Source organism: Vicugna pacos, chromosome 33, assembly GCF_048564905.1.
Source record: "Vicugna pacos chromosome 33, VicPac4, whole genome shotgun sequence".
Taxonomy (NCBI): domain Eukaryota; kingdom Metazoa; phylum Chordata; class Mammalia; order Artiodactyla; family Camelidae; genus Vicugna; species Vicugna pacos.
The window spans coordinates 7855145-7870276 of record NC_133019.1 but is presented as its reverse complement, the minus strand read 5'-3'; the positions used below and the strand labels follow the sequence as shown (position 1 = coordinate 7870276).

The following is a 15132-nucleotide window of genomic DNA, read 5'->3' as shown; positions in this document are numbered from 1 at the left end:
TGGACAGGAGGGTTGCTTGGACTGCATTCTTGGAAGTGAAATGAAACTTGGCAGTGGGATATACTGCCTCACTGAGTCACAAAACTGAGATCTAGGGGTTCCAAGAAGCTGATCACCCTAGTTCTTTTCCTTGAAAGAAGGTTCTGGAGGAATTCAGCTGAGACGGCTTAGTAAGTCCAGATGCTATAGCAGAATGTTTTTCAAATTTCAAGTTGTGAAATTAATTTATTGAGTTGTGATCAGAATATTATAAAAAAGAACTAGAGTTGACACCAGACCAGAGTACTTTAGATGGAGAAGGTGAGTGTTGTTTCATGAATCTTTTTAGTGCTGTGTGTATTTATAAGTGTGTGATGTGTACAGGATCACAGTGTGCCTCTTACTGTAAGTCACAGCCAAAACTTTTGAATATCATTGCCCTTTTAGAAAGTGTCAGGAGTGAGACTTGAATTCACCGTAGGATATGCCACGAAATTGCTGTGTGACCTATGGTGAGTTGCTTAACCTCTCTGACCTTCGTTTTCTTCATCTGTGAAGTGAATGAATGAAACCAAATGAGATTAAACCGGTGATTTCTAAGGCTCCTTCCAGCATCAGATTCTATCATTGTTAAGATAAATGAGAACTCAACCTGTTTTTAAAGGTTCTCAAGGAAGGAGATGATATCTTCTCCCATAAGCAATAATTTCCATTAAAAAGTACCTCTTCCTCTCTTGGCTTAGTTCATTCCTTCACTCACTAATTATGTACTGACATGTCCGACACCATTCTAGGTCCCGGAGAGCCAACGCATGGGATAAAACACAAAAATCCCTGCACGTGTGATGCTTCCTTAGCAAACTCTGCAGCAGTTTATGTGGGGGTTTTTGTTTTCATTTATCGTATGTTTAAAACAAAATAACACTGAAAACCTTCTGTAGCTGTGAGAGGATAGTTATCATTTTTTCCAGCAATTGGTTTGGATCCTCAGTTTCTCCTTCCACGAAGTGGGAGTGTGAACATGGAATGCTAGCAATTCATGGAAAGGGCTCCTGATGGTCTTTTATGCTCAGAAGGGTGACCTGACCTGATAATCGCAAATAGAAACCCGAACGTTCCAGACTGGAAATTCTTATTTTTCCTTGAATTTTTCTGCTCCCTAGTCCTGCCCCCAGAGCTCTTGAAACCACAGACCATTCCTGGAAGGCAGTTTACTTCAAAAGGTTCAGTTCCAGCTCCTTGACATTCTCATCTGCTCTCAGTGTGGAGATGGGAAGCCTCCTTTGAGGACTTCAGGATTAGGGTGGCATCTTTCTGGCCTTTAGGCCAAGGACTCTTGTAAAAGAAAGCCTGCAGTCTCCTGGCTACCAGGGTACTGAATTAAATTCAGTGATAGGCATGCTGGGGGACTTTGGAATCTGAAAGCATCGTGGCCACCAGGGGGCAGAAAGAAACTTGTTTTTCCACACCACCGATGGTTGCCATTTCTGTCTACGTAGATCCTGCGGTTTTAAACTGGCTGGTCAAATGACCTCTTCAAAGCAAGTTGGGCCAAGTCAGAGCCCCTGCATGCCACGGCTATAAGCAATTAATATAGGCTGACACTGATCTCTCTCATCTCCCAAAATTAAACGTGTGCGTCTATTCATCAGTTCAAAAGGTACCATTTGAATCCGTTCATGTACCAGATACTGAGCTAGATTCTGTGAATCCAGCCTTCATCAAGGCAAAGCCTCTGCTCTCCAGGACCTCACAGTCTAAGTTTTTCCAGAAACGACAGACAAAGGGCTTATTGCCCCCAGGTGGCTCCACGTGGTCTTGAATCCAAAGTTATAAGGCTCTTTTCTTATAGGTGAAGGTTGTAGGCGTTAAGATCATGATCTTGGCACTTTCAAATGAGAGAATATAGATCTCTGTGAAGGAGATTTAAGAAAGTGGCCTCTTGATGCCTTTGGATTCTAGCTAAACTTTGAAACACCAGTTGGAACTGACTGTATAGCCTCATCGTGTGTCCTAAGCCAGGAATCCCTGCTTTGCTGTGTAAACTTGTGGGTCTGATTCATCTTTCTGGACCCAAGTTTTCCCAGTTGCTCTCAGAAAAGGCCAGGACACTAATAGAAAACTAAGTGAAATGGAAGAGAATGATATTATGGGGCATTATCCCAGTGTAGAAGCCCAGTGGGGATTCTGCTAACCACTTTGCTACGTGTTTATAGCCGGTTGGTTGTTTCCATGGCTAGTAGCTCCCCCTGCCTCCACTCTTATTTGGTGTAGACACAGGGTCTAGGTTATGTTAAAACTATAGTATTAGAGCCTAGAAGTCAATAATTATCCAGCCAAGGGATCAGATTTTATTTTTCACAATAACTTGGATGAGTTGAGTGTATAAATGGATAACATGGTACAGCTCACTACTTTCTTAAAAATAGAATGGAACAAGGGAAGAATTCTGGGACACACTTCTCCCAAGTCAAACTTTTTTGCGGTGGGTGTTACCCATAGGTCACGTTGAAAGTTTGGCAGGATTACCTCTGCGCCAAGGCACTGCTGGGTAGTAGTGAGCACTTATAATTAAGTCCAATAATTGGGATGTACAGGGAGTCTGCTAGGATAATTTGGACCACCTCTAAATTGCTGAGCATGAATTCATGCAGGGATGAACACTTACCCAGTCTGTCAACTTTAGATTCTTGTGCTTTTCTACGCCAGACCCCTGAAGGGGTCCTCTTTAGCTAAAAGGCCACTGCAGATGAAAGTGGAATTTTGCTTCTGTAACCTCCAGATAAAGTGCAATGTTTATTGTTTCAGAAGACTAGAGGTAATAGGATGAGGACTGAACTGGTCTATAATGTTTATCTTTTTAAAAATTTTTATCTGGTATTTGCCCTGAGGCAGCACTGATAAGGGTAATTTTTACCAAAAGCCAGAGAAAAAGAAATTTGTTTCCATAATTGGTGACCTAGGCACTTTTAGGTAGTGGGAAAAAAAAAAAAGACCTTTGAAGGGGAATTAAAAAGACCTAAGACCTAATGTGTCATTGTCTGACCACAGAACTACCAGGTCGGCACTTTCCGTGATTATGGTAATTTGGAAAGGGCACCCCTGGCTGGGAATCCTGCCTTTGCCTCTTCTTCCTGTGGGACTCACACGAGTCCTGTAATTGCTCTGATCCTGCTCTCTCACCCAGAGAGTAACATTACACCTATCTTACTTCACTGGGGCGTTGTAAAAGTCACACGGCTTGTTTGTGGAGACGTGTTCTGGCTACACAGGACTGTGCAGGCGCGGGTTCTTATTTTGGGAGCGACCCCCCCAGGGTCTCATCTCATTGCTGAGACTCCCTATTCTCGCGCCCTTGGCCCCGGCGAACATCTGTGTGTCTTGGCTAAGGCACTTCAGGTCTTATCTGTTTTGCCTGCCCGTTCTTGCCCTGACACCAGGCAGATCTCTAGAAATCATGGGAGCTCTGAGAAGGAGATGCTGTTGTCAAGTTTTTATTTGTCTTTGGGTTTTAGAATACACATCTGTCCAGGTCTGTGCAGCGTCACCATCACAGCATTATCACCTGCCGGCGGACAGATGAGAGAGACCTGCTGGCTCGAAACTCAGGGACGCTTGCCTACAGCTGACGTGGCTCCCTGCAAACGTGTGCTTGGGAGAAAGAGGCCTTATTTCTGCCTTCAGAGTTGGTGACCCGGGTTCCTGAAAATACAGTTCACAAGGGACAAATTAACAATAGAACTTACAACAGACACTGAGAGCCTTGACAGTCTTCTTTCTGCAAAGACAGTGCTAGGTTCACTTTCTTTAGAAATCAATAACCTGTGCACGACTTACCCTCACCAAGTTCCTACTGGTTTCAGACTGCAGTGGAGTTAGAATTGCTGAGTCACCAGATGAGATTTGAGAAATTGTTCTCCATGCCCAGCCCCCACTGGACATCTCTGATTCTAATAAGCTCAGGGAGGCCAGCGGGCAGCCTGAGGTGCGAGGGCTGTGATTATGAGAACAGAGATCTGACCCTTAGGAAGCTTTGAGGACAAGGAAAAAAAAAGTTTATACAAACAGAATAAGAGATGGGGAAAAGTGGCGGGTGGGGGAAGAAATCTTACTGAGAAAAGGAGAAAAGAAAGAAACGGAGGAGGAAAAGGGGAGTGAGGGAAGCAGGGTGGGGTAAAAGGAGGGAGATGAGGGTTTAGGAGAAGACTTCTTTGCTACAACCTCCTACTAAGACCAGAAACAAAAATGTTTGAGTGGAATCAGCTGTGCCCAGATGTCCTTGAGATGCTCCACTGGCAACTCTTAAGACCACCAGGGATTCTAGAGCACACAGGAACCTCCGCCCTGGTCATCCCCCATCTAATAATCTAACGGGCAGTGGCAGCTGCATCCCACAGCCCTTAACAGCAGCGTAGCATCTCCTCTGCCTGGGAGCTGGAGAGGCTGAGAAGCATCACACACTTCCTCAGGATTTGAGGAAGGACAAAGAAGACATAGAAGATGGTAGCAGAGAGAACTCCCAGATCACTTTCCGTGGGTTTCGTAGGGAGAGGCTGTGAGAAGTGATGAGAGCAGAGAACGTGGCATTGGAAGAGTTCACTTAGTTGTTGAGTGGCTTCTAGGAAAGGTTTAATTGTTTTTAACCTACGAAACACACCCCCTCCTTCATGCCTACCTGTGGTTTGTTGGATAATGGTTGCGTCCCCTAAAGTGCCTTGTCTACCTCCAAGGGCGCTTCCCAGTGCCTTCTGTTTAAGTGTGTGAATAGTTTATCTTCTTTAGTAGGTTATGAGCTCCTGAAGGGCAGGGTACTGACATTTATCTCCTGGCACGGTACTTAGAATACAGCAGGTGTAACAGATACCCACAATAGGCAACTGATAATCAAATAAATGAGGCAGGTGATGGTTTCCTTTTAGGAATCTGGCAGGCAGATCTCCAGACGTCATGGGAGCTCTGGAACTGATCTGCTACTGTTAAGTCTTGCTGTGGCAGGTGTGGGCTCGGTGTTATTGGCTTAAGTTATATTTCCCCAGAGATTGGGAACTTCCTAGGGACCATCAGCACAGCCCTAATTGTCTTCATTTTAAATTAAGGAATGAATTTAATTTTGACATTTTTTGGATTAAAACTGTTTTATTATCTTAATCAATTATGATGAGCACATGAAATTTATAATGATAATGATACCACTTAGTACAAAATAGAAAAATCACACACACACACACGATGCTGTAATTTTAGTGTATGTGCAATATCATTCCACTCCCAACAAATATATACTGATCTATTCAAATAATCGTAAATGATTAAATATATAGTAGGTGTATTTTTTTTTAAACAGTTGCTTTTCACCTTTGAGTGAAAATACCACGATTTCCTTAGTCTTTTTTTAAAAAATATTTTGGTTGTTGGCAACTTTTCACTGTTAAATGAACATTCTCTCTTACATAAGAAGTAATTATTATTACTGTTCAAAGAAAGAAACAAAAACTAAAGCGGTTTATTGAGTTCCTGTTACGCTCCAGGCACTTTACTTGTAGCATATCACTGAATTTTCACAACCCAGGAAGTGTGTATTGTTTTTCTCGTCTTGAAAAGAAACTGAAACCTAGAAGAGTAAGTGGCTTGGCTAAGTCACATAGGCAGCGAGCATAGAGCTAAGGTTTACATTCCGGTCTCCTTAACTCCTAAACCCTGTTCCTCTAAATCACAGAACACATAGGAGCAGGATTGTAAGGTCAAAAGGGTTACTAGCTTATGGCTCTAACTGTATTTTTCCATGTTGCTTTGGTGCTATTATATAAAGCCCCACTCCCTACACACTTGATCTTAGCCAAAAGGCCGAGAAGCAATGCTCCACTCCCTAAGTATACTATTTTCCCCATGAAGAAAGTCAGCTTTGTCTGGCTTCGGTTTTTAAGCCAAGAGGCTCAAAGACCAGAGTCCATGCTCTTTCTTACCTTCTTTGTAGACAGAACCTATCTTTTTCTTTTTCTTTTTGGAGTAGCAGTCTTACTATTTTTTTAATGGAAGTATTGGGGATTGAACCCAGAACCTCATGCATCCTAAGCACGCACTCTACCGCTGAGCCATAACCTCCTCCCAGAGTCCATCCTGAGTTTGAGTATTGCCTGCTTGGAAAGGAGCATCAATTATATCACAATCTGCCCTGAGTTCACCTAGTCCTGGGCTCTCATCCTTACTTGAAGGTAGGGCACACGTGGTTTCCTGCCCTCCAGACCAGCAGTGGAGAGAAATAACACTTCCTTCTTTATTATCACCCGCTTTTCATTTCCTTTCTTCTGTTGAGAAATGCAGCAAAGCACATTGTGTCCCAATGAGAGCTCTGGGGCACTCTGCTGTAATCTTCCCTGCCTTTCCTCGTTGCATCGGTGGCTGTGCTGGAGGATTATGTCTTGAGCAGGGAACTGCTCAGCGAACATCAGGAAATGTAATTATGGAACAGGGGACAGGGGGGCACTGGAAAACTTCCACAAGTACTCAGGGACCATTTTCACATCCCGTTTTGTCTTTTGAAATTCAGGAAGGAATTGAGTGTTCCATGAAGCACATGGGAAGGGACCAAAGAGGAAATGTGGGCTTGCCCCTCTGCTGGCTTCTCTCTGAGGAGCCCAGAACATGTGAGATGAGCGAGATTCTTTCTTGTTAGCCACCGTTTAATCACTAACTTCTGCCATTTTTGCTTTGTTGGTAAAACAGTGGACTTGGAAGCTTGTTTTTAGTGTTTCCTGTTCAAGGATTCCACGTTACATTTTGGTGCCATGAAGTGCAGGAGGCTTCCAGATATCATGCACACATACATAGACTGTGCAAAATCCAAACAGCCGCCATTGCTGTAGCCCAGCCAAGGGTTAAACAGCTATCTTCTTATTGCGGTGTGTTTGGGGTTTTTTCCTCTGGCACCACGCTCCTGTATGTTTAGAAATAAATACAAATGGCTTTGCTCTGGTTCAAAGAAGATTTTCCCCTGCAGCTGATCTTACCATAATATATAGCTTAATATAAAGCCTCTCATTCTGAATACAGTTAGTCTTCAAAGTGGGTCAAGATTGTCGTACTTGGGGCACTTCTAAGGCATTAGTTCCAGTACATTGCATTAGCTTTACCAGTTGCTTCTCCTGTAATGAAAGGGACAGAAAGTTCACCCGCTTGAATAGAAGACCGAAATGCCATCTCTTAACTTCTGTGGAGTGTGATGGAGATGATAATTGAATGGGCATAACCACTCCATTGTGAGGGAGCAATCAAGCATTCTCTAGTTCCCTTGGAAAAGGCAAGTGCAGAAACCTGAGATGCTGGAAGCTAAGCGTGCTATTCATACTAGCGATGATAATAATGATCATGATCATAATTGTGCCAGCTGTAACCGTTTCCCACCTCTCTCCTCCACAGGCCTTGAAATAAACAAATCTGTATTTTAAGCTATTCAGTTGACCTCAGTCTTTATCCATCTGTTTTTTTGTGTGTGTGAGTGGGGAGCTGCTGAAATGATAAATGGATTTCATACCTGCAGCCTGGGTGGCCCTGTGTTGGGTAGATTTTTATAGTGCTCCCTGGGGTGTGTGATGTGTCTCTGCAGCCAGGCTTCCCTTGCTGCTCGATGTACCGTATTACGGTAGTGGTGAGTATACAGTGCTTATGCACACCATTGCAGATGTAGAAACAATATGGCCATGGACTTTTCTGAGCATTATTATATGCCGGGACTGTGCCAAGTGCTTTAAGTGTATAACCTTATACTCATAGAACAAACTCATAATGTAGGCACTGTGGTTAGCAATCTGGTTTTTCACATGAGTTACCTGAGGCACTGAGACATTAGTTAACATGTTAATAAATGGTGGACCCCAGATTTGAACCCAGACATTCTAATTCTAGAACTCTTGCACTTAACTGCTAGGTCATACTGTCAACCATACATGAGGAAATAAAGGAGTGTTATACACTTAATATGACTGAGAAGTATGCTACAAATGTCAAGGATATGCAGATGCATCTGCCAGCTTTGGAAATTCGTACCTGCACGTACCAGTATGGATGTTTATCTCAAACAGGTCGTGTGACGGATATTAAGAATGCATATTTGTACAGGGCACCTGGCATAATCGTGCAGTATAGGGGTACGAATGAGTTACCAAATCAGGTACCCACTTAGGTCCCAAGATGCTGACACTGAAGACAGAGATCATTCCATGCCAGAAGAGAGACCAAGCTACCCGTGGGGGAGCAATAAACTCTGGAATCCGATCGTGCAGTTTGCACCCCAGCCCAGGAGCTCATTAGCTGCGTGTCTTCACATGACCTTTCCAAGCTGCCTTTTTTTCTTATTTAAAATGGGGATGATAACCCACTCACTGGGTTGATTTGAGGGTTGATTGAGATCATGCCTGATTCATAGTAAGTGTGTAGTAAAAAAAAAATAAGAACTGACTATGATTGGTCTAATTTAAGTAAAATTCCCTTCCTCCCTACAGCGCAGAACCTGTATATGTAAGTTGCTCTTGGTAACATTTCCCTTCAGAAAACAAGCAAACTTCCTGGAACCTGGGCCAAACACCCGTAGAAGCTACTTAGTGCCAATAAAATGGAAAACAAATTATTTTGCCAGTGTGCTGTAGAGGGCACTGTTAGTGAAACAGTAACAGGAAGATGAAGTGGTTTAGCGTTTAGGTAGAAGTATGTGGTAACTCCTGTAAACTTAAATCTGTTCCAAAAGTGTATTTGTTTACAAAGTGCGTGGTACTGTGTTTCTGGACTCAGCTCCCCTGTAACGAGTGGAGACACTCCGTGTTTGCACCACAGCAAGCAGGCTCACACAGGCAGCCAACCGAGAGGCACTTCTTGAGTGGAGTTCCTTATCTATAAAAGGTGGGGGCTGGCTTCCTCTAAGGTATTGTTTTCCGCTTTGAAACTCAAACGGAATGAACAGTCAGTTAAGGGGAATTAAATTATGACTTAATTGTGGCCTTAGAGTCAAGCCTGGCAGACATCCTTTGGACAGGAAACTATGGAGACGGATGGTTATTTTCTGGAGTGCAGGGCAGCCCCAGGGCTCCAGTGGGCCTGGTCTTCCCACCAGGGGAATTTGGGGGCTTGGCCTCCCTGGAGATCTTCGAAAGAAAGTGGGATGAAACCCTTTCTCACAGGAAATGGTGAAACTGAGTTCCTCACCAGTAACTGAAAGAGAATTGATTAAACTCCAATTCAGGGTGTTTTCTTAAGACTTGGTAGGTCAGCAGCTGTTTCTAAATGCATTCTTGTTCCTTCCTTTAATTGCTCCCCAAAGATCCATAGACCAAACACCCTTACCTAGGAAGCCGGAGCTTTTAGTTAATCAGGGATGAATATTCCGGGAAAGAGGGTCCCGGTCCCAGGCTTCTTCTCCTGAGACCTCCCATGTGATGCAGGCTGATGTGAGGTGATAATCTCGGAGAAAGGTTGGCGGTGGTCAGAGCTGTCCCTAGGGACAGTGCAGGGCTGAGATAGACCATGCTTTTTAGCCTTCATCTCTGCAGAAGGGCAAGGAACCTGCAGAGAGAGTCTGAGGCTGGAAAGCTACCTGCACTGAGTGGGTGCTGCTTCAGATCCTCCGACTTCTCGCCCAGTACTCCCCTACCCATCACTTCTTCATTCACAGACACTCACTGAGCAGACATGCTGTGTGGGGCAGTGAGCTCTGAAACAGGGTGACAGGGATGGATGGGACATAAATCCTGCCTTGATGGCAGTTACAGTCCGAGGGGACATGGAAAATGCGCACCAATAATTACGATACTAGGGGGAAGAGGATGTGTTGCAAAGCAGTGTGGGTAAAGTGTGCCAAGGTTTTTAATACAAGTAGGGACTGATTTCAATGAATATGGAGGACATTCTCAAAAAGGAAAAGACACAGAAAACAGACTTACGGTTACCAAAGGGGGAAGGAGGGAGGAGGGATAAATTAGGAGTTTGAGATTAGCAGATACACACTACTATATATAAAACAGAGAAACAACAAGGTTGTACCGGATAGCACAGGGAACTATACTCAATAGCTTGTAGAAACCTGTAATGGAAAAGAATCTGAAAAAGAATCTATATGTATATGTATAACTGTATCACCTTGCTCTACATCAAAAATTAACACATCATTGTAAATCGACTATACTTCAATTTGAAAAAAAAAAAGCAAAGAAGGAGAAGAAGTCATAAGAGGACAGCTAGAAGGACAAGAGTGTGAGCGGACTTGCTACAGACCCTGGAGCCTGTGGAATATTGTCGCCCTTCGACATGGACGGGCCCTTCGACGTGGACGGGCCCTCCGAGGCCGTCTGGTGTCAGCCTCGATGTGAGAACCTCCCACGTGTTCAGTCTCTGCTTGAACACTTCCACTGATGGGGAGCTCACCGTTTATTTTTGGATAAAGTGTCTGGTCACTGAAGGAAGTAGGGGGAACCTCCAAGAATGTTTTTGTTTGTTTGTTTTGTAGGGGAAGTAATTAGGTTTTTATTTATTTAATTCCTTTTTTTTAAATGGAAGTACTGGGGATTGAATTCAGGACCTTGAACTATACCCTCCCCCCAAAGAATGTTTTGTGTGTGTGTGTATGTGTGTGTGAAAGAGAGACAGAGAGAGAGAGAAGGGGAGAGTGAAAAAGAAGCAGGGCAGTCACCTAGATTTTCACCATCCCAGTGGAGCCCTGCCTGAAGGACAGTGGGGCCGATGAGTGCTGACTGGTTGTTCTTAGTTAAGCCGGGGAGATTTTATGGTGGGATGGAGCCTGATGTCCTTGTTCCAAAGTCCAAGGATGCAGGGGCAAACTTGCACAGAATGAGATCATGTGAGCCAGCTTTCAAGAACAGAGACTTTGCTTGGCTAGCAGGATTTAAGCCATTGCCTTAGTAAGCCCTGGAAACAAGTCAGATCTACCTTTGGAAGCTCAGTTAGAACCCGAAGACTGCAGACAAGGTACTTTTAAAGGTCTTTGGTGTTTACTAAGCTACCATTTCAGCAGTGGGTGGCAAGCCTCATTTGAAGCAAACCACCTTAGTGGTGCCTCGGGCTGCCCCATTTGTAAGAGGCCAGCGTTCCTCCTCTGCGCTGACCCTGCTTGGAGCATCGTGTGGACCGTCCTGGCAGGTGCGGAGCCCTGCGATCGCCTGAGATCTATAGGCGGACTTCCTCACGGGTAAGAGGTGTTAGAGACACTTGGGCACAAATTAGGAATTCGGGCTTCACTGACAATGTTAGTCGCAAATGAGAAACTGCTTAGGTGGCTTGAACATGCCGTCAAGTACTTGTCGCAGGAGAGTTCTGCTAAATCTTTGGGATAGAGTTTCTTTTTAAAATATTTAGAATTCAATAGGAAGGCCCAAGGAAGTTGGTATTAACTTTGTGGCATGTTTTAGATAGGTGAACAATTAGAAACTGACTGAAAACAGGAAAACAGAGTCAGTTTGCAGAATCACCATCCCAAATATCCATTTACTTACCAGATTGCAAATAGAATACAAGTCTTCTGCAAAAAGTGAGAGAACCAGTTTGAATGGTGGCTGAAAAAAATACTTAACAGGAAGTCGCAATAGTAATACAGAGGAGTGGAGAAAACGGTGGTTTGGGATTCAGAATGCTCGGGTTTGAATCACATCTTAACACCTGAAGTTTTAAATCTCTCTGGGCTTCAATTTCTTCATTTCTTAAGCGGGGAAAATGACACTTACCGGAGGATTTTTGTGAAGCTTAAATGAGAAAATACAGTGCCTGGCTCAATAAACTGTAGATGAGTCTGAGAATGTTTAGGACTTCAAAACATTTCTAATCTATGCCTGACTGAAACAGATTGTTTATTTGGTTCAGGTCATAGTTAGCATATATTTGCTTTGAAAGGAAAGGGAATGAGCATGTAAGTTGATTATTTACAGACACACTTTTATTAAGCAGTGGTGGTGTTGCAAAGTCGTGTATAAATCAAGCAGTATTTAAAATGCAAGAGAGGAATTTCCCACATAAAGGAATTCTATTTGTGTAAAGCAAAAAGGCCTTTCCAAAAGCAAATAAACATTATCATGCCTTTCGTGCAAATCTGAATGTTCACATGTGGGGAACCGTTCTAGCGAGGTATTTGCGTTTGATTAACTTCTTGCTCTACGTGGGCTTATGAGGGAATTAGATGCACGCAAAAATGTGTGTGGACAAAAGCAGAATGAGTGTTTGGACTCCTTAGTGCATTTGTTTGTTAATTATTCTTTAAGGTCAAAATACTACCTCCAAAATAACACCGGAAAGAATTAAAGTAGAATTTGAGCAAAAGATACTTGATTTACAGAAAATAGTTTCCATTCCAGCCTTGTGACCTTGGTCCAGGATTGATCTTACCGGTGCCTCTGTTTCTCATCCATGATCCCGGGTGGGACAGGGTGGAGGAAGAAGGGACCAAGTTGCTAATGAAATTGGACTAAATGTCTGATGTTTCTTTCAGACCTATAATTCTATTACCTAAGGGAGTTCTATTGCTCGTACAATTTCCATCTGTCAGGCAGAGTTAATATGTCTTCAGAAAGTACCAGCTTACATCAGGGGTGTGGTTGAGGGTAAGGGAAATGGAGCTCTTTCTTTTCCAGGAAATACGAAGAAACCAGGTCGCTCACCATTCAGGGATGTTTCATGTTCATGTGACATCTGTTACTCACTGGGTGGTTTCCTCGTAGAGTGCGCCTTGTTCAAGTTAATTAATTAACTTCAAAGCCAACTTTGATTCAAGTTAATTGAATCAAAATGTTCCTGCCCATAAAGAAACAATTTTAATGAATCCTTTTTGTAAAACAAATGATTTGTATTATATGATGATCGTTCCAGTCCATACTGTTTAAAAATCTGTATTTTCCTACACCAGGATGGCTTACAGCAAAGTAGATCTTTCCAGTTCCTAGACTGTGAGAGCTACAGACGAGACTTCAGAGGTCACCCAGTGTTACGAATCCCCAAATCCCAACTTCAGGGTGTTTAAAATACCGTGCAGTCACTGAATTGGGGTGAATTGTGAGGGCTGTGGTCCAGCATCCCAGCTCCTAGATGTGGAGTTGGGGGAGGGTGAGCCCCCACTGGGGACAGTTGAGGGCAGAGTCCAGCCAGGGTCTAGGCTAACAGACTGTTCCTGAAAAGTGGGAACCTCTGAACGCTGTGACTGTTGTTTCAAGGCAATAGCTCACACTGCATGCAGAATTTTACAGGGTGAGTTACTTACAGTAACCCCCCCACCAGATGCATTCCTCGCAGAAAGAGAAATGAGTCAGGGTGCAGTGGGAAAGTTTGTCCAAACCTAGGTTGCGGGGGCCGAGGCTGAAAAGCCCCCGCTGAGTGCAGCCTTTTTTCTGCTCCACCCTGTGGCACAAGAAAACAATTTGAATTTTTTGTTTGAAGTGTGTAAAGGCTAGTGTCCCCAGTACTTTGCACACATGCCGTTGTAGCCTGTCAGAGCAAGTTAGGCTGTTTTTGTTTTTTTTTTTTTTTAACAGTTTTAGCATCACTTCCTTGGGCAAGAAGTTACTATGGTTCTGCTTAACCCTGAAAGCAACTTGGAGGACACTGCTCGAACATCTGGACCTCTCTGGACCTGGGCTTGCTTGCCTATAAAAGGGGGCTACTTTTCTGATTTAAGGGAGGTGGCATAGCGTGAGTTCCTGTCGGAAATAAGAGCCTTAGGTGGTTGCTTTAGCACTTGAATCATTTCCTGGTGCTTTGGAGCCCTTTTGTTTGAGTTGGTTAAGCCTCCAAATCTTTGTGTCTCGGTCTTGGCACACAAAGCCCTTTATCGCCTGCGAAGCCTTGCCTTTTTGATATGCGACTCTCCTAAATGTCTGTAACCTCCTTGTGCCACCTTCTGTAATCTCTAAAGCCAAACGGCGGAGATAAAGTGATGGTTGGCTCAGATCTTCGAAATGTCTGTTCCATCATTCTGGAAATTTGTGATCACTAGGATGTAGACTCCTCCAGGGCACAGACTTGGTTATGTGCATCCCTCGTTTTCCAGCACTTAGAACATAGCATGCTCAATTAATCTGTGTTTAAATGGGTAAATGAAGGAAAATCTATGGTAGATGTAATCGCTTGCTCTCCTTCCTCACCTAATGGAACTTTATGATCCAGACTGTTCTTTTTGTGATTCCAGGAATACACTCCGCTCTCTTTCACACTGCAGTGCCTTTGCCCAAGTGGTCCTTTTGCCTGGAAGCCTGCCCCCCCTGGTCTACCTGGAAAACTCTTCTGCTAACCTTCCACCTTGGGTGGTTACTGTTTAGTCCATGAAGTTCTTTCTGGATCAAGCTCTCTCCCCTCTGGGCTCACTCTGCATTTGCTATGTGCTTCTGTTGAAGTGGATTTTCTTACCAAGTTGTAGTTCTTGGATTTCTGCTCTCTGCTCTCCCTCCTACTCAAGATTTGAAGCAACTAAGGCCAGGGTCATCTTTGATAAACATTCCAAAATGATTTTGAGGAATAAATGAATAGTTTTACAGAAACTTTCGAGAAACCTTTCACAGTACCCAATATTATGGTATGCTTAGAGTCTGGGTATATTAAATACTTTTTGATTGATTTGCTAGATTACCAGGCACACAACCAAGCTTCAGTTTTCTTAGCAGAACTCCATTTTAAATGGCATAATCATACAGTTACAGTTTGTTCCTCTGAAACATAACATCTACCAACAATAAATCACACGCACACATAAATTAAAAGGAAAAAACTCCATGTCTCCTAAATTTCTCTCTCTCTCACACACACACACACTACTTTTCACGGTCTAACTGCAGATCCCAGAAGGGTGTTTAACACACAGAAGATGGTCGATAACTCTTTAAGAAGGAACGGGGATGAACGGCACTGCTTTTACTGCCTAGTTTCTACAAAGCACAGTCTCGTCTTCAGCCCCATTTATTCATTCCCTCTGTGCTCTTTAACCTGCACAGTCACATTTCCTTGCTTGCCCTCCGCCACAGCGGTCCCCACAGAAGTCATCGTGACCCAGTTACAACGACCAATGGGGTTATCTCAGTTGTCCTCCTACCTGACTTCATTGCAGGGTTTGGCATCATTTATCTTTCTGAAATGTGCTCTAATTGAAAAAGCATGAGTTTTCAATCAGAGAGACCC

At 43.6% G+C, this 15132-nt stretch overlaps 1 protein-coding gene and 1 non-coding gene across 2 annotated transcripts in view; one reads left to right on the top strand and one right to left on the bottom strand.

Moving 5' to 3' along the window:
• Positions 1-15132, top strand: part of GRAMD1B (GRAM domain containing 1B) — a 244099-nt gene that overhangs the window by 68695 nt on the left and 160272 nt on the right. The gene's annotated exons all lie outside the window — the stretch shown is intronic.
• TRNAP-AGG (transfer RNA proline (anticodon AGG)) lies at positions 6010-6082 on the bottom strand. Its single transcript has one exon. It is a non-coding gene; the product is annotated as a tRNA-Pro (tRNA).